Genomic DNA, 26,474 nt, shown 5'->3' on the forward strand with positions numbered 1-26,474 from the left:
ATATCTCTTAGAATGGCAAGTCTTGGGGAGGGGATGTGTTAATTTTTTCCTTTCTGTAGCCGTGCACAGGTGGACAGGGTCCTGAACAAAGGCTCTTTGGTTTAATATTCAGGCAGAAGGGCAGGGTTCCCCCAGGCAGGCCATTATGGATAAACAGTCAAAGCAACATTTAAAGTAAAAGAAACAGATCTAACATGGAGTCAGAATTGGCTGTTTACTGCAATATTGTGGGAGCAGGTCAGATGAGAGGGCGAGAACTGCAACTAGATTTGGGAGTGAGCTAGACAGACCACAGGGACTCATTCAAGGATTGGTGAGAGTGGTAACTGGAGACTCGGCAAAGGCTACTTTCTATTCTGTTTTAAATACTTCTAGACAAACCCTGCAAAAGATATATACCAATTGAGGTAACCTGGGCATACGAATGGGACATGAGCCCCTAGGTCCAAGTCCTGGTCTCAACAGTCTCTAGATAGGAGGAATCTGTAGATCAGGAGAAGTGGAATTCATGGGGCTCAGTCTGCTGTCTTTTACTGTATTTTAGTCAGGGCTTGGGGTTGGGGATGATGAAGAAAGGGGAAAACAGGTACGCATTCAAATGTCCAGCTTGTCTCTATATAAGGAATCTCCTGTTGCACCCTAGCAACAGACTTCTGTATTTTATTTTTTGCCTTAGTAATAGTGTAGTGTTAGTCTCTCAGTCATGACCAGCTCTTTGTGACCCCATGGACTGTAGCCCACCAGGCTCCTGTGTCCATGGAGTTTTCCAGGCAAGAATACTGGAGTGGGTAGCCATTCCCTTGTCCAGAGGATCTTCTCGACCCAGGGAAAGAACCAAGGTCTCCTGCACTGCAGGCAGATTCTTTGTCTGAGCCACCAGGGAAGCCCCATTTCTTGCCATACAGTTGTCTATTGGAGGTTTCAGTATATCAAACTTGCCCTAGGGAGTTATCTTTTTTACACCTTTTCATACTGTTCATGGGGTTCTCAAGGCAAGAATACTGAAGTGGTTTGCCATTCCCTTCTCCAGTAGACCACATTGTGTCAGACCTCTCCACCATGACCCGTCTGTCTTGGGTGGCCCATGAAATTAAAAGACGCTTGCTCCTTGGAAGAAAAGCTATGACCAACCTAGATAGCATATTAAAAAGCAGAGACATTACTTTGCCAACAAAGGTCCATCTAGTCAAAGCTATGGTTTTTCCAGTAGTCATGTATGGATATGAGAGTTGGACCATAAAGAAAGCTGAGCACTGAAGAACTGATGCTTTTGAACTGTGGTGTTGGAAAAGACTCTTGAGAGTCCTCTGGACTGCAAGGAGATCAAATCAGTCAATCCTAAAGAAAATCAGTCCTGAATATTCATTGGAAGGACTGATGCTGAAGCTGAAGCTCCAATACTTTGGCCACCTGATATGAAGAACTAACTCATTGGAAAAGACCTTAATGCTGGGAAAGATTGAAGGTGGGAGGAGAAGGGGACGACAGAGAATGAGATGGTTGGATGGCATCACCAAAGTGATGGACGTATGTTTGAGTAAGCTCTGGGAGTTGGTGATGGACAGGGAAGCCTGGTGTGCTGCAGTCCATGGGGCTGCAAAGAGTTGACACGACTGAGCAACTGAACTGAACTGAGGAAGTTATCAACACAGAGATACTAATTCAGGCTTTGGGCTTGGGTGAAACCCTATAGGAAGAATAGGTATAGTGAGAACAGAAAGGGCCAGAGGTGGAACCCTGGGGAACTCCAACATCTAGCACCAGAAAGAGAAACTGCATAAGGAACTAGGAAGCGTTTTCAGAGAAATAAGAAGGAAAATTTGGGGAGAAATGGTGTTCTAGAAGTCAAGGAACAAAGGTTTCAAGTAGGGAATAGTGTTCCACTGGGCCAAATGATGCAGAGAGTAGCAGGGCCTGAAGAATCTGTGCATTTGGCAATTAAAAGGTGACCTTGGAGGGAGCTTCAGAAGATGGCGGAGGAGTAGGACAGAGAGAACACTTTCTCCCCCACAAATTCATCAAAAGAGCATTTAAACGTCGAGTAAATTCCACAAAACAACTTCTGAATGCCGGCAGAGGACATCAGGCACCCAGAAAAGCAATCCAACTCTTCGAAAGGAGGTAGGAAAAAATATAAAAGACAAAAAAAGAAACAAAAGAGGGAGGGACGGAGCTCCGTCCCGGGAAGGGAGTCTTAAAAAGAGAGAAGTTTCCAAACACCAGGAAACCTTCTCACTGCCGAATCTGTGCCGAGCTTTGGAAGCACAGAGGGCAACATAACAGGAAGAAAAAATAAATAAACAATTAAAACTCGAAGATTGCGAGTCCTACGGTAACTCCCCCAGTGGAGAAGCAGCGCAGACGCCTGCAGGCGCCATTAACAAGCGGGGGCTGGGCAGGGAGGCGCTGGGCAGGGAGGCGCAGCGCGGGCTGCATCGCTTAGAGTAAGAATCTGGCCTGAATACCCTGAGCACTATCTGAGCGAAATAATTTGGGCTAACAAACCAGACTGTGGGATATCTACTACGCGAAAAGCCAGCCCCAACCTAAGACCGCCAGGCCCGCGCACGGAACAAAGAATTGAACAGAGATAGCCGGCTGCAGACCTTCCCCCTCCGGTGATAGGCAGCCAGAGCCAGAAGGGGGCAATCGCAGCCCCAGAGAGACATTATCTATAAAACTGTAAGCAGGCTTCTTTGCTAACTAAAACTTCTTGGGGTCTGGACGGTTAACATCTGCCTAAGAAGGTGCGCGGTTTTGCGCCCAGATAACCGAAAGTGGCGGGAGGCAATAAGTCGCAGCATTGGCGCCGCCAAACACCTCATCACTTGAGCTGCTCGGACCTGGGAAGAGCACAATACTCAGGCCCAGCTGAGTCTGCGCCTCTGAGGACTATCCGAGTGCCTGAACCTGAGCGGCTTGGACCTGGGAGGTACATGCAACCCAGGGCCAGCCTCGGATTGTTCCCGGCGGAACAACCCAAGCAGTGTGGGCAGGGAGGCTACACGCGCAGTGAGCGGGGGCAGACCCAGTGTGGCTGAGGCACTGCGAGCGCACGCTAGTGTTATTTGCTTGCAGCATCCCTCCCTCCTCCCCACAGCGACTGAACAAAGAGAAGAAATACAGTTCCACCCATCAGAACACTGACACAAGCTTCCCTAACCAGGAAACCTTGACAAGCCACCTGTACAAACCCACACACAGTGAGGAATAGCCACAATAAAGAGAACTCCACAAACTGCCAGAATACAGAAAGGACACCCCATACTCAGCAATTTAAACAAGATGAAGAGACAGAGGAATAGCCAGCAGATAAAGGAACAGGATAAATGCCCACCAAACCAAACAAAAGAGGAAGAGATAGGAATCTACCTGATAAAGAATTCGAATAATGATAGTGAAATTGATCCAAAATCTAGAAATTAAAATGGAATCACAGATAAATAGCTTGAGACAAGGATTGAGAAGATGCAAGAAAGGTTTAACAAGGACCTAGAAGAAATAAAAAGAGTCAATATACAATGAATAATGCAATAAATGAAATTAAAAACACTCTGGAGGCAACAAATAGTAGAATAACAGAGGCAGAAGATAGGATTAGTGAATTAGAAGATAGAATGGTAGAAATAAATGAATCAGAGAGAATAAAAGAAAAACGAATTAAAAGAAATGAGGACAATCTCAGAGACCTCCAGGACAATATTAAACGCTACAACATTCAATCATAGGGGTTCCAGAAGAAGAAGACAAAAAGAAAGACCATGAGAAAATACTTGAGGAGATAATAGTTGAAAACTTCCCTAAACTGGGGAAGGAAATAATCACCCAAGTCCAAGAAACCCAGAGAATCCCAAACAGGATAAACCCAAGGTGAAACACCCCAAGACACATATTACTCAAATTAACAAAGATCAAACACAAAGAACAAATATTAAAAGCAGCAAGGAAAAACAACAAATAACACACAAGGGAATTCCCATAAGGATAACAGCTGATCTTTCAATAGAAACTCTTCAAGCCAGGAGGGAATGGCAAGACATACTTAAAATGATGAAAGAAAATAACCTACAGCCCAGATTATTGTACCCAGCAAGGATTTCATTCAAGTATGAAGGAGAAATCAAAAGCTTCTCAGATAAGCAAAAGCTGAGAGAATTCTGCACCACCAAACCAGCTCTACAACAAATACTAAAGGATATTCTCTAGACAGGAAACACAAAAATGGTGTATAAATTGAACCCCAAACAATAAAGTAAATGGCAACGGGATCATACTTATCAGTAATTACCTTAAACGTAAATGGGTTGAATGCCCCAAACCAAAAGACAAAGACTGGCTGAATGGATACAAAAACAAGACCCTACATATGTTGTCTACAGGAGACCCACCTCAAAACAGGGGACACATACAGACTGAAAGTGAAGGGCTGGAAAAAGATTTTCCATGCAAATAGGGACCAAAAGAAAGCAGGAGTAGCAATACTCATATCAGATAAAATAGACTTTAAAACAAAGGCTGTGAAAAGAGACAAAGAAGGTCACTACATAATGATCAAAGGATCAATCCAAGAAGAAGATATAACAATTATAAATATATATGCACCCAACACGGAGCACCGTAGTATGTAAGACAAATGCTAACAAGTATGAAAGGAGAAATTAACAATAACACAATAATAGTGGGAGACTTTAATACCCCACTCACACCTATGGATAGATCAACTAAACAGAAAATTAATAAGGAAACACAAACTTTAAACGATACAATAGACCAGTTAGACCTAATTGATATCTATAGGACATTTCATCCCAAAACAATGAATTTCACCTTTTTCTCAAGCGCACATGGAACCTTCTCCAGGATAGATCACATCCTGGGCCATAAAGCTAGCCTTGGTAAATTCAAAAAATAGAAATCATTCCAAGCATCTTTTCTGACCACAATGCAGTAAGATTAGATCTCAATTACAGGAGAAAAACTATTAAAAATTCCAACATATGGAGGCTGAACAACACGCTGCTGAATAACCAAGAAATCACAGAAGAAATCAAAAAGAAATCAAAATTTGCATAGAAACGAATGAAAATGAAAACACAACAACCCAAAACCTGTGGGACACAGTAAAAGCAGTCCTAAGGGGAAAGTTCATAGCAATACAGGCACACCTCAAGAAACAAGAAAAAAGTCAAATAAATAACCTAACTCTACACCTCAAACAACTAGAAAAGGAAGAAATGAAGAACCCCAGGGTTAGTAGAAGGAAAGAAATCTTAAAAATTAGAGCAGAAATAAATGCAAAAGAAACAAAAGAGACCATAGCAAAAATCAACAAAGCCAAAAGCTGGTTCTTTGAAAGGATAAATAAAATTGACAAACCATTAGCCAGACTCATCAAGAAACAAAGGAGAAAAATCAAATCAATAAAATTAGAAATGACAGTGGAGAGATCACAACAGACAATATAGAAATACAAAGGATCATAAGAGACTATTATCAACAATTATATGCCAATAAAATGGACAACGAGGAAGAAATGGACAAATTCTTAGAAAAGTACAACTTTCCAAAACTCGACCAGGAAGAAATAGAAAACCTTAACAGACCCATCACAAGCATGGAAATTGAAACTGTAATCAAAAATCTTCCAGCAAACAAAAGCCCAGGTCCAGACGGCTTCACAGCTGAATTCTACCAAAAATTTAGAGAAGAGCTAACACCTATCCTGCTCAAACTCTTCCAGAAAATTGCAGAGGAAGGTAAACTTCCAAACTCATTCTATGAGGCCACCATCACCCTAATACCAAAACCTGACAAAGATGCCAAAAAAAAAGAAAACTATAGGCCAATATCACTGATGAACATAGATGCAAAAATCCTAAACAAAAATTCTAGCAATCAGAATCCAACAACACATTAAAAAGATCATACACCATGACCAAGTGGGCTTTATCCCAGGGATGCAAGGATTCTTCAATATCCGCAAATCAATCAATGTAATACACCACATTAACAAATTGAAAACAAAACCATATGATTATCTCAATAGATGCAGAGAAAGCCTTTGACAAAATTCAACACCCATTTATGATAAAACTCTCCAGAAAGCAGGAATAGAAGGAACATACCTCAACATAATAAAAGCTATATATGACAAACCCACAGCAAACATTATCCTCAATGGTGAAAATTGAAAGCATTTCCTCTAAAGTCAGGAACAAAACAAGGGTGCCCACTTTCACCATTACTATTCAACATAGTTTTGGAAGTTTTGGCTACAGCAATCAGAGCAGAAAAAGAAATAAAAGGAATCCAAATTGGAAAAGAAGAAGTAAAACTCTCACTATTTGCAGATGACATGATCCTCTACATAGAAAACCCTAAAGACTCCACCAGAAAATTACTAGAACTAATCAATGATTATAGTAAAGTTGCAGGATATAAAATCAACACACAGAAATCCCTTGCATTCCTATACACTAATAATGAGAAAACAGAAAGAGAAATTAAGGAAACAATTCCATTCACCATTGCAACGAAGAGAATAAAATACTTAGGAATATATCTACCTAAAGAAACTAAAGACCTATATATAGAAAACTATAAAACACTGGTGAAAGAAATCAAAGAGGACACTAATAGATGGAGAATATACCATGTTCATGGATTGAAGAATCAATATAGTGAAAAAATGAGTATACTACCCAAAGCAATTTATAGATTCAATGCAATCCCTATCAAGCTACCAACAGTATTCTTCACAGAGCTAGAACAAATAATTTCACAATTTGTATGGAAATACAAAAACCTTGAATAGCCAAAGCGATCTTGAGAAAGAAAAATGGAACTGGAGGAATCAACCTACCTGACTTCAGGCTCTACTACAAAGCCACAGTTATCAAGACAGTATGGTACTGGCACAAAGACAGAAATATAGATCAATGGAACAAAATAGAAAGCTCCAGAGATAAATCCACGCACATATGGACACCTTATCTTGACAAAGGAGGCAAGAATATACAGTGGATTAAAGACAATCTCTTTAACAAGTGGTGCTGGGAAATCTGGTCAACCACTTGTAAAAGAATGAAACTAGAACACTTTCTAACACCATATACAAAAATAAACTCAAAATGGATTAAAGATCTCAACATAAGACCAGAAACTATAAAACTCCTAGAGGAGAACATAGGCAAAACACTCTCTGACATACATCACAGCAGGATCCTCTATGACCCACCTCCCAGAATATTGGAAATAAAGCAAAAAATAAACAAATGGGACCTAATTAAACTTAAAAGCTTCTGCACATCAAAGGAAACTATTAGCAAGGTGAAAAGACAGCCTTCAGAATGGGAGAAAATAATAGCAAATGAAGCAACCGACAAACAACTAATCTCAAAAATATACAAGCAACTCCTACAGCTCAACTCCAGAAAATAAATGACCCAATCAAAAAATGGGCCAAAGATCTAAATAGACATTTCTCCAAAGAAGACATACAGATGGCTAACAAACACTTGAAAAGATGTTCAACATCACTTTATCAGAGAAATGCAAATCAAAACCACTATGAGGTACCATTTCACACCAGTCAGAATGGCTGCGATCCAAAAGTCTACAAATAATAAATGCTGGAGAGGGTGTGGAGAAAAGGGAACCCTCTTACACTGTTGGTGGAATGCAAATTAGTACAGCCACTATGGAGAACAGTGTGGAGATTCCTTAAAAACTGGAAATAGAACTGCCTTATGATCCAGCAATCCCACTGCTGGGCATACACACTGAGGAAACCAGAAGGGAAAGAGACACGTGTACCCCAATGTTCATCGCAGCACTGTTTATAATAGCCAGGACATGGAAGCAACCTAGATGTCCATCAGCAGATGAATGGATAAGAAAAGCTGTGGTACATATACACAATGGAGTATTACTCAGCCATTAAAAAGAATACATTTGAATCAGTTCTAATGAGGTGGATGAAACTGGAGACTATTATACAGAGTGAAGTAAGCCAGAAGGAAAACATAAATACAGTATACTAACGCATGTATATGGAATTTAGAAAGATGGTAACGATAACCCTGTGTACGAGACAGCAAAAGAGACACTGATGTATAGAACAGTCATATGGACTCTGTGGGAGAGGGTGGGAAGATTTGGGAGAATGTCATAGAAACATGTGAAATGTCATGTATGAAACGAGATGCCAGTCCAGGTTCAGTGCACGATGCTGGATGCTTGGGGCTGGTGCGCTGGGAAGGCCCAGGGGATGGTATGGGGAGGTTGGGAGGGAGGAGGGTTCAGGATGGGGAGCATGTGATCCAGTGACTAACACTCTGTGCTCCCAATGCAGTGGGCCTAGCCTCAATCCCTAGTAGGTACTAGGGTTCCACATGCTGCAACTAAGAACCGGATCAGCCAAAATAAATAAAAGAGAAATAAATATTTTTTTAAAAAAGAAAGTGACCTTGGCCAAGCCAAGTTTTATTCTTTTAAGACAGAGATCAATGTTTGACTGAGAGTTGAGGATAGAAATCAGTGTTGAGCTGCCTGGAACTGAATAGGTATTGGGGGTGGTAGAAGAGTGGTCACAAAATTCAAGAATTTTTCTCAGTTCAAAAAATATATTTTCTGTAATATCCATGGATTGGGCGTCCCTGGTGGCTTAGAGGGTAAAGCGTCTGCGTACAATGCGGGAGAACCAAATTCGATCCCTGGGTCCTAGCAGGATGGGTGCTAAGTCTCTTTGGTTGTGTCTGACTCTTTGCAACCCCATGGACTGTAGCCCACCAGGCTCCTCTGTCCATGGGATTCTCTAGGCAAGAATACTGAAGTGGATTGCCATTTCCTTCTCCAGGGGATCTCCCTGACCCAGAGATTGAAACTGCATCTCTTATACCTCCTGTGTTGGCAGGCAGGTTCTTTACCAATAGGGCCACTGGGAAGCCCTGGTGTAATATATATATATATAATTTATATTGAAACTGTAGGTCTTAAATAATTTAATTTAATTTTTGTATATATAATGCAATAGATGCATGGAGGAGGGAAGATGAAAACAAGCCAAAATTTTCACTGTTCTTGCTGTAGGATAGTGAGTTTATGGGTGTGCCTCCCTTTTTCTTCTGTTTCCTTCTTATTCAAATGTTTAGTATTATGTTCATGTTACTTTAAAAGAAAAACTATTTTAAAGATAAAAAAAGTATAACTTGCAATGTAGTCACTGGCAGTTACTCCAAATGAATAAGGAATGACAAGGATTGTTTTCAACCTTGTTGAAATTTTCACTTAGATATTTTACAGTATAGATGATTTGCATTTGAACACCAGCTAAAAATATAGGACCCTGAAACTGTAAACATACAGGTTTAAAACAGTAAGCTCTTAACCCTGCTGTATTTTAGACTCACGCAGATCTTTGGAAAACAAAATACTGATGCCCAGACCAATTACATCAGGATGTTCCTCTGAGGGTGAAGCCCAAGCTTGGGTGTTTTGTTTTAAGCTCCCCAGGAGCTTTTTCATGCAGCCAGAATTGAGAAGAGCTAGTTTAAGTTGCATAACAGGACTGTGTCTAAAAATCGTTTCATTGTTTTTTTCTCCTCTCCACCCCCATTATTGGATCAGGTCAAGTCACACTAATACACTTTCAAAGCATCCTATACCATTCTTTCTGTCAGTCTCTAAATAACTGTGGACATATGTATTTATATCACTTTTCCATTCATGTCTGCTTCCCCTACTGATGAGTCAGGTGATGAAAGGGACTCTGATATAAAATGAGTTCTAAACCAGCTCCACAGTGTACGTAATCAATAACCATCTGCTGAATAAACAAATCAGGGTCAAAATATTTACAGATTAGATGATGGGTGTGTTCCACACTCAGGAGAAAAGTGTCCCATTTTCCTTCCCAAGTGGGCCAGGCTGGCCTGAGAGGAGAAAGAGAGCCAGAGGGAACCAGAGTAAGGCTGAAGCTGGATGAATCACAAGTGAATGGAATACACATCCAGGTTTGCTGAAGTTTGGGGTTTACTAGACACAGGAAGCAATTTCAGAGAGAGGTGTGAAGAGCTCCCATCCCCAAGGCTGAGAGGCTGATTCCCAAGGTCAAATTCCAGAGCAGAGGGGACAATAAGGATACCTATGCTGTCCAGACAAGTTTCAAAAGGGCTCTTGAAACTCTGAGATTCTATGCCACTTATTTAAACAGTAACTGTCGGGTCAAAAATTTGGAAAGACTACAAGAAAGTACAAACTTTTTGTTTCATGAATAAAATGCCCAAATCAGTGAATTGATGTTGTGTTTGTAAGATCCATGCTTCCTGAATGTGCACAAGTAAGGGGAAAGATAGATTGAGATAAATGATAAATATGATGCCTTACTTAAAGACCATCTTAAAACTGTAGTAGCTTCCAAAAATATAGTATGGAGGAGTGTGTTATGTAACTCTCATTTCTAAAGCGACTCAGATATGTGATTGATTGAGCGTTCGAAATAGTCAGTGGTTCAACAATTCAAAGGTTGATTCTAAATACATTCACGTATCACTGCAGATATTGCCTATCTAGATACAAAGACAGAACTCACTAAAGAATGTCAAGGACACATGAAGAACATTTCACAGACTGTAAATGAGGGGACAGTTTTGTCTTTATCTTTCTATAACCACTTACTTTTTTCATTTAAGACATTTGCATCATTTGGCACAGAAGCTTATAAATTAAAAAACCAATTAGCAAAGACACTTGAAACAAAGCTTTTAGAATTGTTTGAGAAGGGAAAAAAGTGTAAAAATTCATTTTTGCATACACAGCTAGAAATGAGAATTCTATGTACATTTTTGAGAGTCAAAAAGGATCATCATTTTCTGAGAACTTCACTGCATGGAGTATTTTTAATGTGGAATTGAAGCGAAGACAGGATTTTATCATTTCTAACTAGCTCAGGAGAAATTACTTGCAAAATGAAAGGCTTTCTCATTAATTACAATTCTGGTTTCTTGATGTAAAAATCAAGGATGTAAATCAGTGAAGCAAACCAAATGGGATACAGAGGCAATTCCTTTAATCAAAAGAACACAACAATAGAACAAAGACTGGGCAGGCACTAAGTTACCTGATTTCTTTGAAGACTGTTAGTAAGATACAGTACACACAGGAAAGCATTCTTCCAATACCACAGATGTCCTTGCTCACAAAAAGCTTTCATACTAAAGCAAGGGACTAAACGGAGTGTCTTTCTTCTGCTGGAGTATGCAGTCTGGGTGGACATGTGACTGATGCTTTGCACCAGGCATACTGGATGTCACCTGATCTGTAGTTGCACACCCCACCTCTGGCACTTCTTTCTGAGCCTTCTGTGCTGCTTGCCCAAAGCCTTGCCGGCGACAGGAACCTCCAGATTTGCTTGCTTGCTGCCTGCTCTGCCCCTGTGTCTGCCACCAGCCTCTCCGCAGTGTGCCTGAGCTTGCGGCTGGCTTCCCGAGCAGCCCCATCAGCCTACTGGCCGTGACAAGAGCCCACAGGGACCGGCGGAAGACAATGCCCCAGCAAAGCTTGGAGTGCAGATGTTCGCCAGGCATCTGTATGTGACATCTATCCGCTCCCAAGCTGGATACCACCAAAGAATGAATAACACAGATGCCGCTGCTGTAAGAGCGAGCCAGGCAGAAGCAGGACAGAAGACACGCCCGGCAAAAACCTCAGTAATTATGTATCTGTCACCTGATTATTCTTACACATAAGAAAAGTAGTCCTGGGTGTGAAAGGGGACACCTGGATGTAATGCTAGTTTGAATCGTGGGTCTTCCATTAACCAGTTATGTGATCCTGGGCAAGGAATTGATATAATTTCTTCATTTCAGGGTTACTGGAAGAATTCAATGAGACCCCTCACCAGAGCTGTGGCAAGAGGCTTATGCTCTCCCAGACCACCTCTCAGGGGCTTTGGGTCAAACTGGTCTAATCCCATCTTTCCCTAGTTGCCCAGTTCACAAGCCTCAAGGCTCCAGTTCTCATGAGTGAACCTAGTACTGGGAGTATTCTTGAGCTAACTCAACACGTATTGTGCTGTGTGCTTAGTCACTCAGTCACGTCCCACTCTCTGTGACCTCATGGACTGTAGCCCACCAGGCTCCTCTGTCCATTGGGATTCTCCAGGCAAGAATACTGGAATGGGTTGCCATGCTCTCCTGCAGGGATCTTCCCAACCCAGAGATCAAACCCAAGTCTCCCACATTGCAGGCGGATTCTTTACCATCTGAGCCACCAGGGAAGCCCATGAATACTGGAGTGGGTGGCCTATCCCTTCTCCAGGGTATCTTCCCAATCAAGATTCGAACCGGGGTCTCTTTGCATTGCAGGTGGATTCTTTACCAGCTGAGCTACCAGGGAAGCCCATATTAAAGGCTCCTGTTATGTTGCAGGAATTGAGCAAAATGTGTACGTTTCCTGAACATATAGAATTTACATGTCAGATTAGAGAAATAAACATTGATCAAATAATGATGCTAGTGAAAGAATAACAAGCTGGAGAAAACGCTGTGAAAAAGAAGCACAGGATGCTCTTGGAGTCAATATCAAGGATACTAGGGTTTCAGGGAAGGATTTCCCACAGAAATGCCCCATAAGCAGAGAATTGAAGGATAAGAAGGAATTAGCTGGATGAAGGGAAGGCTGGGGAAGAGGTGGCAAAGAGTGTGGCATTAGGAACTGAAAGAAGCCAAAGTAGCTGGCATGACTTGGGGACCATGTTTGGGAATTGGGCTCTTTCCTGAGAGCAATGGAAAATCACTAAAGGGTTATAAGCAGGGTGACAACAAAATGAGATTTGCATTTTAAAAACGCCACTGGATACTGTGTGAATAATATGTTGGCCAGATGAAAGAGTAGAAGAGGGGAGACTAGTCTGGAGGCTCTTGCCATGATGTGGCTGGAGCTGCTAATGGCCCAGCCTGCAGTGTGACAGAGCAAAGGATGAAGGCTGTGGTGACAGGGTTGAACAAGACAGGCTGGGTCTATGCCTTCATGAAGCTTCTAGTATTCACAGCCGGGGTGAGTACTGAGTTCTATGAGTGCATGAAGCAGAAGTTCTAGAATACCCTGCTGACTCTCTCCCTTCCTGAGCCTGGAGCCTGGCCTTGAGACAGCCCTTCCAAGAATAAGCCCTGTTCCCTGAACCATCAATGAAGTTGATGGTTCATTGATAAATCAGTTTGATGATGACTTCTTGTTGGATTTCTCTTTTAAAATTTTATCTATTTGAAAAAGTGAGTACCTGCCAAATATCAAACGGGTCCAATTTCTCTATCATAGTTTTCTTTTCCAACCCCAAGCCCAGAATAGAACCTACTGACCACCCAAACTTTTCAGTTAGAACCTCAAACCATCACCAAGCAGGTCCTCAGAATCTGACCCACCCCAGTAAGGGTTCTGTGCCAAATGCCAGACGTCCTCCTGGTTAGACTGTTACTGAATCCCACTCATTCCCAAGATACAGGAGCAGCTCTCCTCTAGGTTTCATTGCAAACCCTTAGTTCCAGCACTAGAAACTTGTGGAAAATAGGGTAATTGTGCATCCTCATCTTGATATATTAATGACAAGTTTTGCTGAATTATTATTATCATGGTGAAACTGTTATAAAAATCTTTGCTAAGGTACACAAAGGCAGAGAAGAGATACTGCTTTTGAAAAGCACTCAAACAAAATATTCGATATTCTTTTCTGCAAAGACAAACCATTGTGGCTTTCATTTTAGGTTTCAGAATGTAAAAAGAAAAGGAGATTCTGACCAAAACCCTGAACTTATGAAAATTACCGAGGAATGAAAACAGAATTTTAGAATAAGTGGTTGATATGACTTTTCCACCTGTACCATTCCATGTGGTAGAGTGCATAATGAAAGCAACTATGCAGGTTAACAGTGCCCTGCTGAATGATAGTTTGTGTTGATGGCGTCCTCACATCAACCAGTTTAGGTAAACAATAATGAGAAGCTTCAAGAGGAAAATAGGAGTCTGGTTCAGTTAAAATAATGATTAATTCACAACTGCAATACACACCTTGGGAAATTTCACATAAAGAAGCTGGCTAGCTGTGCAGTAGGACGTACTGGGCCTATTTATCTCTGAGTTGAACTGCATCAGTGATGTGGGCTGTGGGGTACTGACTCTATTCTTAAAAGACTTGGGTCTTCCAGAACTGAGTTTTATAATAATTGGTCTTTACAATTGAAAAGAAATTCTTACACAAAAATAGGATCCCTTCTTCCCCCCTCAAACACATACTTGACCATCTCTCTTCTAATTTCTTTAGGAAACTAACACAAGATACATGGGAATTAAAAACAATAACTTCTACTTCTGGCTCTCCTTCTGATCTTTTGTATGATGGCAGAGCAGCTCAAAAACTTCAACATCTAAATTAAAATTTGGCTTTTAATTTGTGCTCAAAAGCCAGAAACGTGCAGGTATTACTGAAATGACTGAAGTGTGACCCATGGTTTTTCCACATTAGGCATGAATACAGGACTATCTTTTGGTTTGTGATTCATACAACTGCCTCTGCAGTTTTCCTCTAGGAGTCAATGAGGAAAGCAGCTATTAATCTGAGCTACCAGTCTGATTTTCCTTCTCTGTCCTTGGTCACATCCCTACCACACACTGGATCACAATCTGTCCTTAAGACAGACCACAAAGTGGCGGACAGTTATTTAGACATTCACAGCAACGAAATCAAACCCCTGCCAGGCAAGGTAATCTATTGCTCTGTGACCAGATGCTGCAGTGACAAAATCCGGCAAATGATCAGTTGAGTGTGGATCTGGGGAAATGGCACTGGCAGCATCCTCCTGGTTCTGGGAGGGACAGTGTGGGCTGGTGGAATAAGAAGTTACTATGGAGTCAGGTTGAATTGGGCTGCAATTTTTACTGAGCCTCCTATCAGCTGGAAGGCCTTGAACTGTTAATCTTTTTGAGCTTGAACATTCTTGTCTGCAAAATGGAAAGACAGTAAAATCTACTTTGTAGATTGTTGCAATACTTTGAGATAATATACATAAAATCTTATCACAGAGCTTGGCACATAGCAGGCAGTTGGTAAAATGTAGCTTGTTTCTGAGACTCCCTTTCCATCTATCCTCCCACTGTGATCAGAAGATTCCTTCCTTAAACATAATTGTTGCTGCTGCTGCTGCTGCTGCTAAGTCGCTTCAGTCGTGTCCAACTCTGTGTGACCCCATAGACAGCAGCCTACCAGGCTCCCCCGTCCCTGGGATTCTCCAGGCAAGAATACTGGAGTGGGTTGCCATTTCCTTCTCCAATGCATGAAAGTGTAAAGTGAGAGTGAAGTCGCTCAGTCGTGCCCGACTCTTCACGACCCCATGGACTGCAGCCCACCAGGCTTTTCCGTCCATGGGATTTTCCAGGCAAGAGTACTGGAGTGGGGTGCCATTGTTTGCCTTTTTTGGGGGGGGCATAGTCACATCTATCCAAGGAGACTTCCCTGTAGCTCAAATGGTAAAGAATCTGCCTGTGAGGCAGAAGACCTGGATTTGATCCCTGGATTGGGAAGTTCCTCTGGAGAAGGGAATGGCAATTCACTCCAGTATTCTTGCCTGGAGAATTCCATGGACAGAGAAGCCTGGCAGGCTACAATCTGTGGGGTTGCAGAGTCGGACATGACTGAGTGACTAACACACACACACACACACACACACACACACACACATCTATCCAAGAGAAGTCCCAATGACTCAAGAGGTAAAGAATCTGCCTGCAATGCAAGAGATGCACGTTTGATTCCTGGGTTGGGAAGATCCCCTGGAAGAGGAAATGGCAACCCACTCCAGTATTCTTGCCTGGGAAATCCCGTGGACAGAGGAGCATGGTGGGCTACAGTCCATAGGGCCAAAAGAGTTGGACACGACAGAGCCTGCACATGCATGCATGCATGCATTCACTTATCCAAATGTATCTGCCTGGTCTAGTCACTCTCATGCAAATGATTCTTACTTATTCTAGCCTGAGTTTCCTCCCTGGCCTGAAAAGTCCTTCTTTTTCACCTCTGTCTATCCAAATTCCTCCCATGTTTGCATTTGGTTGGTTGGTTGGTTGGTTTTTTAAACCCACTGCAAGTCCTACTTCCTTCTTTAGAGGAAGCCTTACTCACTGACCTCCCTGTGTGTTTATAAGGCACCTACAGGTAATCTGCCAGAGAAGGCAATGGCACCCCACTCCGGTACTCTTGCCTGGAAAATCCCATGGATGGAGGAGCCTGGTAGGCTCCAGTCCATGGGGTCGCTAAAAGTCAGGCACAACTGAGCGACTTCACTTTCACTTTTCACTTTCATGCATTGGAGAAGGAAATGGCAACCCACTCCAGTGTTCTTGCCTGGAGAATCCCAGGGATGAGGGAGCCTGGTGGGCTGCCGTCTGTGGGGTCGCACAGAGTCGGACATGACTGAAGTGACTTAGCAGCAGCACAGGTAATCTGCACCTCACAAACCATACCAGAATTTCCTATGTGCTAATCTCCTCACCAACAGATGGTAAATCCCCGAGTTCAAGGATAGTATCACAAACTAATCTGTGTCTACCATGGTTTTCAGTAAAATTTTGACCATGTGACAGACTCTTACATTTCTGTTAATGGACTCACCATAGGGTATTCTCTCTTTATGTTGACTTTACTTGATTAGTAAGTACTTGTAATATTCATGCTTTCATTGGAGTTGAAATATAGCTTTCAATAAAACAGAGGTAGAATCGTGTTTAAAGTCAACTGCAACTGCAGTTTCTATCTATTCCTAATAAAAAATTAGATTTGTGAGACTTAAAAGTATTCCAATAGCTTTTTTTTGTTCCATCCTTTTCCTCCAATAGGAATAACTTAAAGCCATCCAAGGCCTAAAATAAATGAATGAATGTGTGCATGAATGAAAGAAGTGGAGGGATTCTGAACAAGAATTCAGAACTTCTTACCTGCAAAAGCTTGGAACATTTGATTAACCACATAGAAAATCTTTTAGAAAGAGCTAGCAGCAATGTTCTGCTAGGCTTCCTTATTATTCTAAAGGGATAAGATATTTCCACAAACAATTATTTGTAATCTAGTTTATGATATTCTAAAGCATCTCCAAAGCAAATTAATTTTCATTTACTTAATGGTTTAAAAATAAGTGGAGTCCATTTTAAAAGTAAACTAAAAGCTTACTTTTAGCAAAATGGAATAATAACCCCTTTGTCTGATCACAAGAATGCCAAGCCTTATAGCTCTATATTGACTGAATAAAGGTGTATAATATGGTGCATGCAAAATAAAGGCTCTGTGCAAGAGAGAGTGCCAGACTTAAGTCAGAATCTTTGAAGGGTGAGCTAACAACATCTATGGCTGACAGAAATAAAGAGTAAGTGAGGGTTCCTCAGTTGTAGATAATCCAGATTTGACTGGAGAGCAGTTATCTGTGGTCAATAATTATCAAGTAGAACCCCAGAAATCAAGTAGCAAGAAAGAGTGCCATCACAAGAGAAGTGGATGATGGGACTCTGACCCTGGAAACACCTCTCAATTCTGATTGTACTTTGAACCACCTGGGAAGAGTTAAAAAAATCATATCAGGCTATCAGTCCCATAGATCCTGATTTAATTGGTCATCGGGGGATCCTGAGCATTGTGTGTGGGGGGGTGTATTTTGTGTGTATATTTTGCTCTGTTTTAAAATTTCTCAGGCAATTTTACTTGGTAAACAGCATTGAGAACCAGTGGTCCAGGTTAGTTGCAACATGCTTAATTTTCGTGTTAGTCGATCAGTCATGTCCAACTCTTCGTGATTCCATGGACTACAGCCTGCCTGGCTCCTCTGTCCATGGAATTCTCCAGGCAAGAATACTGGAGTGGGTTGCCATCTCCTTCTCCAGGGGATCTTCCTGACCCAGGGATTGAACCCAGCTCTCCTTCATTGCGGGAAGATTCTTTACTGTCTGAGCCACACACACACATTTTTTAAAAAGAGTTAAACAATTAAATAACTGATATTTACCGAAGTTATGGCCCAAGATAATGACGATTGCAGCTAACATTTATTTACTAGGCGTTTACTCTAAAATTATTTCTGACACTAAAATCTTAGTATTTACTGAGAGGTTACCATATTCCATGTACAACAACCCTATGAGTTGTATGTTTTATCATTATCCCTATTTTTCAGATAGGAAACTAAGACACAGAGAGGCTAAGTAACTTGCCCATGGTCACACAGCTAGACAGTAGTAGAGCTGACAAAGGAAACCACGTCTGTCTGAAACAAACCCTGTCTGGTAACCATCTCATGATACTGGCTCCTGATGAGTTTTATCTAAAAAAGCAACCTTCTTTTCTAGAAGTTATGCCAAATAAGTCTGAGTATTTGATGGATAGTGTTATCCTTTTCTACTTAAATATGCAAAACCATAGAATCAGCAAGGAATCTCAATCCAAAGTCTAGCAATATATGCAAAAAAACTGAGAATGAATTGCACATTTAACTGAGAAAATTTCTGATGGACACTATTTCTTTTACTATGGCATAGAAACACTTACAATATATATTAATGATCTAGTATCTATTTTAAAAATTAAATTCATTTGTGGGTCAGATTTTTATTGTCCTAAACTAATACCTCTTCAAAATGAGACTCCCAAGTTCTATCCTAGCAAGCTTACTTCTGACGAAGACATTCAAGAAATGGTGTTCAAGAACAGGCATATTCTCTACCTTCCTTCCCCTCTTACATCCACTCCCCTACAATACCCTCCCACCTAAACTTGGAATTAATCAAAATGTATCTAAATTCTATGATCAAGTAGCAGTGGGAAAAGTGACTTACTTTCCAGGTCTGAAAGCCTGACCTCTATGTTTTAACCCGTGTCAGCCCTTGCGGTTTAAAGCAGATTCCCTCCGTGATTTATTTATGTGATTTAAGGATTATGATTGAGATGCTAATATCAGCTGATGACTTTTTTTTTTTTTTGAGATAACAAAATTTTATTTACATCTATTTCCATTTAATATATCACATCTTCAGGACAGTGATGACTCTCTTGAATGCCACCAGAGAATTCCCATTGCTGAGCAGTCAGTTGTCTGTTCCACAGCAGGAGCCTTAATCAAACTGAAGAAGACGAGTGTCACTATCACTTGCTTAGTAACATGAATCAGCACAAGAATTGGTTTGGACATAATTCAGATAACAAACATATGAACTGTTTTCCTCGCAGGGGAGCTTAGCATACACAAAACCATAATGTTTTCATGGCTGATACCTGATAGGTTAAGCAAAGTATTTACTATGTAGTTTGAGTATTTCTAAATTAACATTGAATTTGCATTATTTTATTATGTTTTAAGAAATATGCTGGGAGATTTTTCAAGTCATTTTGATCGACTTATGATTCGAGAAGGATGATTTTATATACTTCTGGGCTTCTGGCCAATACTTTGATAGGCTGACAATCAAATCTGACTTTGGCCTGGTTTCTAAGCAAGACTTTGGGTGTGCTAAAAGCCAATAAATGCACTGTGTCTCTTACTGCCCTCTGTTGGCTGGAGTGAGGACTGCTGGTTGGAGTAGAATTCAGTAACCTAAGATTTGTTTCTAGCAGGAGATGTGCAAGGCACTTGACTTCATACAGGTCAACTTCCAGAGCAGTCTGATTGTAAGATTTGACAGTAGGATTAATTGGCGCCCACCATTCCAATCCCGAAGAAAGGCAATGCCAAAGAATGCTCAAATTGCCCCACAATTGCACTCATCTCACACGCTAGTAAAGTCATGCTCAAAATTCTCCAAGCCAGGCTTCAGCAATATGTGAACCGTCAACTTCCTGATGTTCAAGCTGGTTTTAGAAAAGGCAGAGGAACCAGAGATCAAATTGCCAACATCCGCTGGATCATGGAAAAAGCAAGAGAGTTCCAGAAAGACATCTATTTCTGCTTTATTGACTATGCCAAAGCCTTTGACTGTGTGGATCACAATAAACTGTGGAAAATTCTGAAAGAGATGGGAATACCAGACCACCTGATCTGCCTCTTGAGAAATTTGTATGCAGGTCAGGAAGCAACAGTTAGAACTGGACATGAAACAACAGACTGGTTCCAAATAGAAAAAGGAGTACGTCAAGGCTGTATATTGTCACCCTGTTTATTTAACTTATATGCAGAGTACATCATGAGAAACGCTGGACTGGAAGAAACACAAGCTGGAATCAAGATTGCCGGGAGAAATATCAATAACCTCAGATATGCAGATGATACCACCCTTATGGCAGAAAGTGAAGAGGAACTCAAAAGCCTCTTGATGAAAGTGAAAGTGGAGAGTGAAAAAGTTGGCTTAAAGCCCAACATTCAGAAAACGAAGGTCATGGCATCTGGTCCCACCACTTCATGGGAAATAGATGGGGAAACAGTGGAAACAGTGTCAGACTGTATTTTTCTGGGCTCCAAAATCACTACAGATGGTGACTGCAGCCATGAAATTAAAAGACGCTTACTCCTTGGAAGGAAAGTTATGACCAACCTAGATAGCATATTCAAAAGCAGAGACATTACTTTGCCAACAAAGGTTCATCCAGTCAAGGCTATGGTTTTTCCTGTGGTCATGTATGGATGTGAGAGTTGGACTGTGAAGAAGGCTGAGCGCCGAAGAATCGATGCTTTTGAACTGTGGTGTTGGAGAAGACTCTTGAGAGTCCCTTGGACTGCAAGGAGATCCAACCAGTCCATTCTGAAGGAGATCAGCCCTGGGATTTCTTTGGAAGGAATGATGCTAAAGCTGAAACTCCAGTACTTTGGCCACCTCGTGTGAAGAGTTGACTCATTGGAAAAGACTCTGATGCTGGGAGGGATTGGGGGCAGGAGGAGAAGGGGACGACAGAGGATGGGATGGCTGGATGGCATCGCTGACTGGATGGACGTGAGTCTGAGTGAACTCCGGGAGTTGGTGATGGACAGGCAGGCCTGGCGTGCTGCGATTCATGGGGTCGCAAAGAGTCGGACACCACTGAGCGACTGATCTGATCTGACAATTATTTCTAGGGATGAACCCATAGCAAAATACCTGCACATGCATTTTTTTCATTTCACAAAAACCTCCTCACCTTGCAAATAAGAAGCAGAAGCTAAATTCCACACATCACCAAGTAGCTTCTCCTTAATATAATTAAAGCAAACATGGAGATTTTTCTACACCGTATTTCTTCTGCTTACTACTTCTCACTTTTCTAGGTTAAAAGAAATCTTTGGTAACCACTCGTCTTTCACAACGGAACGTCACTAAATATTTTTTAACGATGATAGAAATAGAAACAGAGGAGATTGTATAGAGGTAACAATCAGGCACAAATAGTTTAAAGTGATTATCCAGTGGGTATGGGGCTGGAAATGGGGTGAGAAGGGAGACAGAAGACTTTTACTTTGATTTTAGACTCTCTTGTTATGTAATAGTTTTATCGTTATCTTTCTAAACTTCCAAATCTTTTATAAATAGTTTAGTTCAGAGACAGCAGAAGAAATATTTCTGTGCCTGGGTAGTGACAGAGTGTTGTGGCAGGTAACTTAGTTAGGGTAGAACAGCTGCTATAAAAAAAATTAAGCCCCAAATGGACAATGACCCAGACACCATAGAAGTTTACTTCTCTCTTTCAGAGCAAGGCAGTTCCAGGTGAGTGAGGTGGGACTGCAAAAATAGGAGGAAAGGGAGGAAGATAGGCTGTGTTACATATAGTCATTCAAGAACCCAGGATGGCAGAGGCTCCACCATCTTCAGCACATGGTTTTTAACGTCACCTGAGAATCAACACTGAGCGGGTAGGATGGGAAAGGACATGGAGAACTACGCATGCGAGGATTTTTAGGGGTCATTACTCCTGCTCACATTCCATTGATTGGAAATCAGTCAGTTGGCCACACCCAACTGCAAGGGAGACTGGGAAATATGGACCAGCTGAATACTGCAAAAGTAGAGAACCACATGGAGCTCTGCTTAGCAGATAGGCATTCTAACCCAAAGGATTACCATATATTCTTCTAGGATCCCTGTTTTTGGGGACCCATAGTCAAATCTAAGGATACTTGGACAAAACCCAAAGACAAGATGTAGAACATCTTCTGTGGCACATCCCCACCTCTGAATTCAGCTGAAGTTGAACGGTTCCCATGCTCACTGCTTATGTGCCACCTGGAGTGCCCCTGTAACTCTCAGTTCTGCCTCTGGGATTTTTCTGAAACCACAAGAGTTTCCTCAACTAGTGCAGGGTGGTCCAAAAGTATAGAGGAATTAATACCCTGGGGACAAACCTAAACCAATGGTGGACAAAGCAGGTGGATTCTAAGGTACATCTTAGGTACATTCTAAGGTACATTCTTGGGTTTTCATAGTTTCCAGTGGAGCTGAACCCCAGACCCTCTGCACTAGTACCCAACCCAATAATGTACTACTTATGAACTTTTTCCATCTCTGTCACTCTCTGCTTAAGCTCTCTTTCCTGCTTCCTCAGGTCACCTCCCAAATGAAACACTTGAACTCAAGACAAATTACAGTCCCAGGCTCTGCCTTTGGGAAGAATGACCCAAATTAAGACAGAAGAGGAGTTAAAATGCTTGCCTTCAGCTTCTCAAGAAAGCAAACTCCAGGAATTTAGGAACCCACTCTGTGACAGGATTGAGGAAGGATTTGTTCCCTATTTTGGAATCCTAGGCTTGAATCTGCAGAGGTTATTGCTGGTTCAACTTGCAAGTGTACTGAACAGATACCTGACTTACTCCCAAACAGTTGATAACATTCTCTAACAGAGGGAAGTGTACGCTTGAAAGAATAAGGTCCCTTGGGGACTGCAAGAGCCACATAGTCTAGGCAATTTGTTTGCAAGGAACAGAAAGCCTTTCAGGGTGGCTTAAGGAAAGAGTTTTAGTATGAGAATACAGGGGACTTCCAAAGCACTCAATTGCAGTAAGTGTGGTCAGACCACACAGTAACTGGAAATCACTGGAGAGCTATTTGTTGTCTCTGTCTATCCAGGACAACATGTTCTCTCAACTCTGCTCTATGTCCACTTTGGTCTTTGAAGTCTAGCTTCTGGGCATGGCTCTCAGTTTCTTAGTTTCTACCTTAGAATTATATTTCATGTGGCTTTGCATCAAAAAAATGCACCAACTGTGGCCCAAACACTATGTAACCATAATTTAGTGCCTACCTCTTCATCTGGAGTTTAGTGTATGTGGGGTTTGAGGAGATGGAAGCCAAACTAGAAAAAGAAGATGGATGTGGCAGGAAAATTGACTTTTTTGGGGGGGGATGGCTGTGGGGGCTTCTCATTGTGGTGGCTTCTCTTGTGGAGCATGGGCTCTAGAGTGTGCAGGCCCGTAGAGTATGCAGGATCTAGAATAGTTGTGGCACACGGGCTTAGTTGCCCTGCAGCACGGGTGATCTTCTTGGACAAGTGATCAAACCTGTGTTCCCTGCATTGGCAGGATTTTTAACCACTGGACCACCAGGGATTTCCCAGGGTGGGTATATTTTTGATATGGAAACTAGGGTAGAGCGACCACAGCAGAAGAGATCACTTTAGTTATGACAGGCCAAAGCAAATTAGAATGGTAGCTGGAGAAGGTCTAAGATTAAAGAATTAAGACTGGAACTGGATGATGAAAGGAACAGAAGCAAGTTATGGCATATGTGTTAGAGAGCAATGGTGCCATGCTACAACAGGTATGTATCTGTGGCTACAAGTAATAGAAAGACCAAGTCTGGCTTAAACAATAAGAATATCTAATTATGTCACCTAAGACACCTGGAGATAGGCTATTCAAGAATTGGTTAATAAAAGAGGTCAAAGATGTCACCTCTCTGGGTTGGCTTCTCTGTCATTCTCTGGGTATTACCCTAAGGGTCAGACCATGACTGCTGTAACACCAAATGCTCCCATATGAAAGGCAGGGACATTTTTATTTTTTTTGGTAACTGTCCCTTTTATCAAGAGTTAACCCTTCTTCAGATGTTCACAGCATCCTTCCCTTCATGTTTCATTGCGCAGAGTAGGGTCACATACCTAATCTTTAACCAATTACTTGCAAAGGGAAATTCCACTTTCAGATCAGATCAGTCGCTCAGTGGTGTCTGACTCTTTGCGACCCCATGAATCGCAGCACACCAGGCCTGCCTGTCCATCACCAACTCCCGGAGTTCACTCAGACTCACGTCCATCGAGTCAGTGATGCCATCCAGCCATCTCATCCTCTGTCGTCCCCTTCTCCTCCTGCCCCCAATCCCTCCCAGCATCAGAGTCTTTTCCAATGAGTCAACTCTTCCCATGAGGTGGCCAAAGTACTGGAGTTTCAGCTTTAGCATCATTCCTTCCAAAGAAATCCCAGGGCTGATCTCCTTCAGAATGGACTGGTTGGATCTCCTTGCAGTCCAAGGGACTCTCAAGAGTCTTCTCCAACACCACAGTTCAAAAGCATCAATTCTTCGGTGCTCAGCCTTCTTTACAGTCCAACTCTCACATCCATACATGACCGCAGGAAAAACCATAGCCTCGACTGGACGAACCTTTGTTGGCAAAGTAATGTCTCTGCTTTTGAATATGCTATCTAGGTTGGTCATAACTTTCCTTCCAAGGAGTAAGCGTCTTTTAATTTCATGGCTGCAGTCACCATCTGTAGTGATTTTGGAGCCCAGAAAAATACAGTCTGACACTGTTTCCACTGTTTCCCCATCTATTTCCCATGAAGTGGTGGGACCGGATGCCATGACCTTCGTTTTCTGAATGTTGGGCTTTAAGCCAACTTTTTCACTCTCCACTTTCACTTTCATCAAGAGGCTTTTGAGCTCCTCTTCACTTTCTGCCATAAGGGTGGTGTCATGTGTATATATGAGGTTATTGAGATTTCTCCTGGCAATCTTGATTCCAGCTGGTGTTTCTTCCAGTCCAGCGTTTCTCATGATGTACTCTGCATATAAGTTAAATAAACAGAGTGACAGTATACAGCCTTGACGATCTCCTTTTCCTATTTGGAACCAGTCTATTGTTCCACATCCAGTTCTAACTGTTGCTTCCTGACCTGCATACAAATTTCTCAAGAGGCAGATCAGGTGGTCTGGTATTCCCATCTCTTTCAGAATTTTCCACAGTTTACTGTGATCCACACAGTCAAAGGCTTTGGCATAGTCAATAAAGCAGAAATACATGTTTTTCTGGAACTCTCTTGCTTTTTCCATGATCCAGCGGATGTTGGCAATTTGATCTCTGGTTCCTCTGCCTTTTCTAAAACCAGCTTGAACATCAGGAAGTTGACGGTTCACATATTGCTGAAGCCTGGCTTGGAGAATTTTGAGCATGACTTTACTAGCGTGTGAGATGAATGCAATTGTGTGGTAGTTTGAGCATTCTTTGGCATTGCCTTTCTTTGGGATTGGAGTGAAAACGGACCTTTTCCAGTCCTGTGGCCACTGCTGAGTTTTCCAAATTTGCTGGCATATTGAGTGCAGAACTTTCACGGCATCATCTTTCAGGATTTGGAATAGCTCAACTGGAATTCCATCACCTCCACTAGCTTTGTTTGTAGTGATGCTTTCTAAGGCCCACTTGACTTCACATTCCAGGATGTCTGGCTCTAGGTCAGTGATCACACCATCGTGATTATCTGGGTCATGAAGATCTTTTTTGTACAGTTCTTCTGTGTATTCTCGCCATCTCTTCTTAATATCTTCTGCTTCTGTTAGGTCCATACCACTTCTGTCCTTTATCGAGCTCATCTTTGCATGAAATGTTCCTTTGGTATCTCTGATTTTCTTGAAGAGATCCCTAGTCTTTCCCATTCTGTTGTTTTCCTCTATTTCTTTGCATTGATCGCTGAAGAAGGCTTTCTTATCTCTTCTTGCTATTCTTTGGAACTCTGCATTCAGATGTTTATATCTTTCCCTTTCTCCTTTGCTTTTCTCTTCTCTTCTTTTCACAGCTATTTGTAAGGCCTCCCCAGACAGCCATTTTGCTTTGTTGCATTTCTTTTCTATGGGAATGGTCTTGATCCCTGTCTCCTGTACAATGTCACGAACTTCATTCCATAGTTCATCAGGCTTATTCATTGTTGTATTCTTAGAATCAGAGAAGGCAATGGCACCCTACTCCAGTACTCTTGCCTGGAAAATCCCATGGACGGAGGAGCGTGGTAGGCTGCAATCCATGGGGTCACTCAAGTCGGACACGACTGAGCGACTTCACTTTCACTTTTCACTTTCATGCATTGGAGAAGGAAATGGCAACCCACTGCAGTGTTCTTGCCTGGAGAATCCTAGGGACGAGGGAGCCTGGTGGGCTGCCATCTATGGGGTCGCACAGAGTCGGTCACGACTGAAGCAACTTAGCAGCAGCATCAGCATTCTTAGAATTGAGAATGTTTGGCACATGGTAAGCACTCAACAGATATTTGCTGCATGAT

This window comes from Bos mutus, chromosome 5 (assembly GCF_027580195.1).
Source record: "Bos mutus isolate GX-2022 chromosome 5, NWIPB_WYAK_1.1, whole genome shotgun sequence".
NCBI classification, from domain to species: Eukaryota; Metazoa; Chordata; class Mammalia; order Artiodactyla; family Bovidae; genus Bos; species Bos mutus.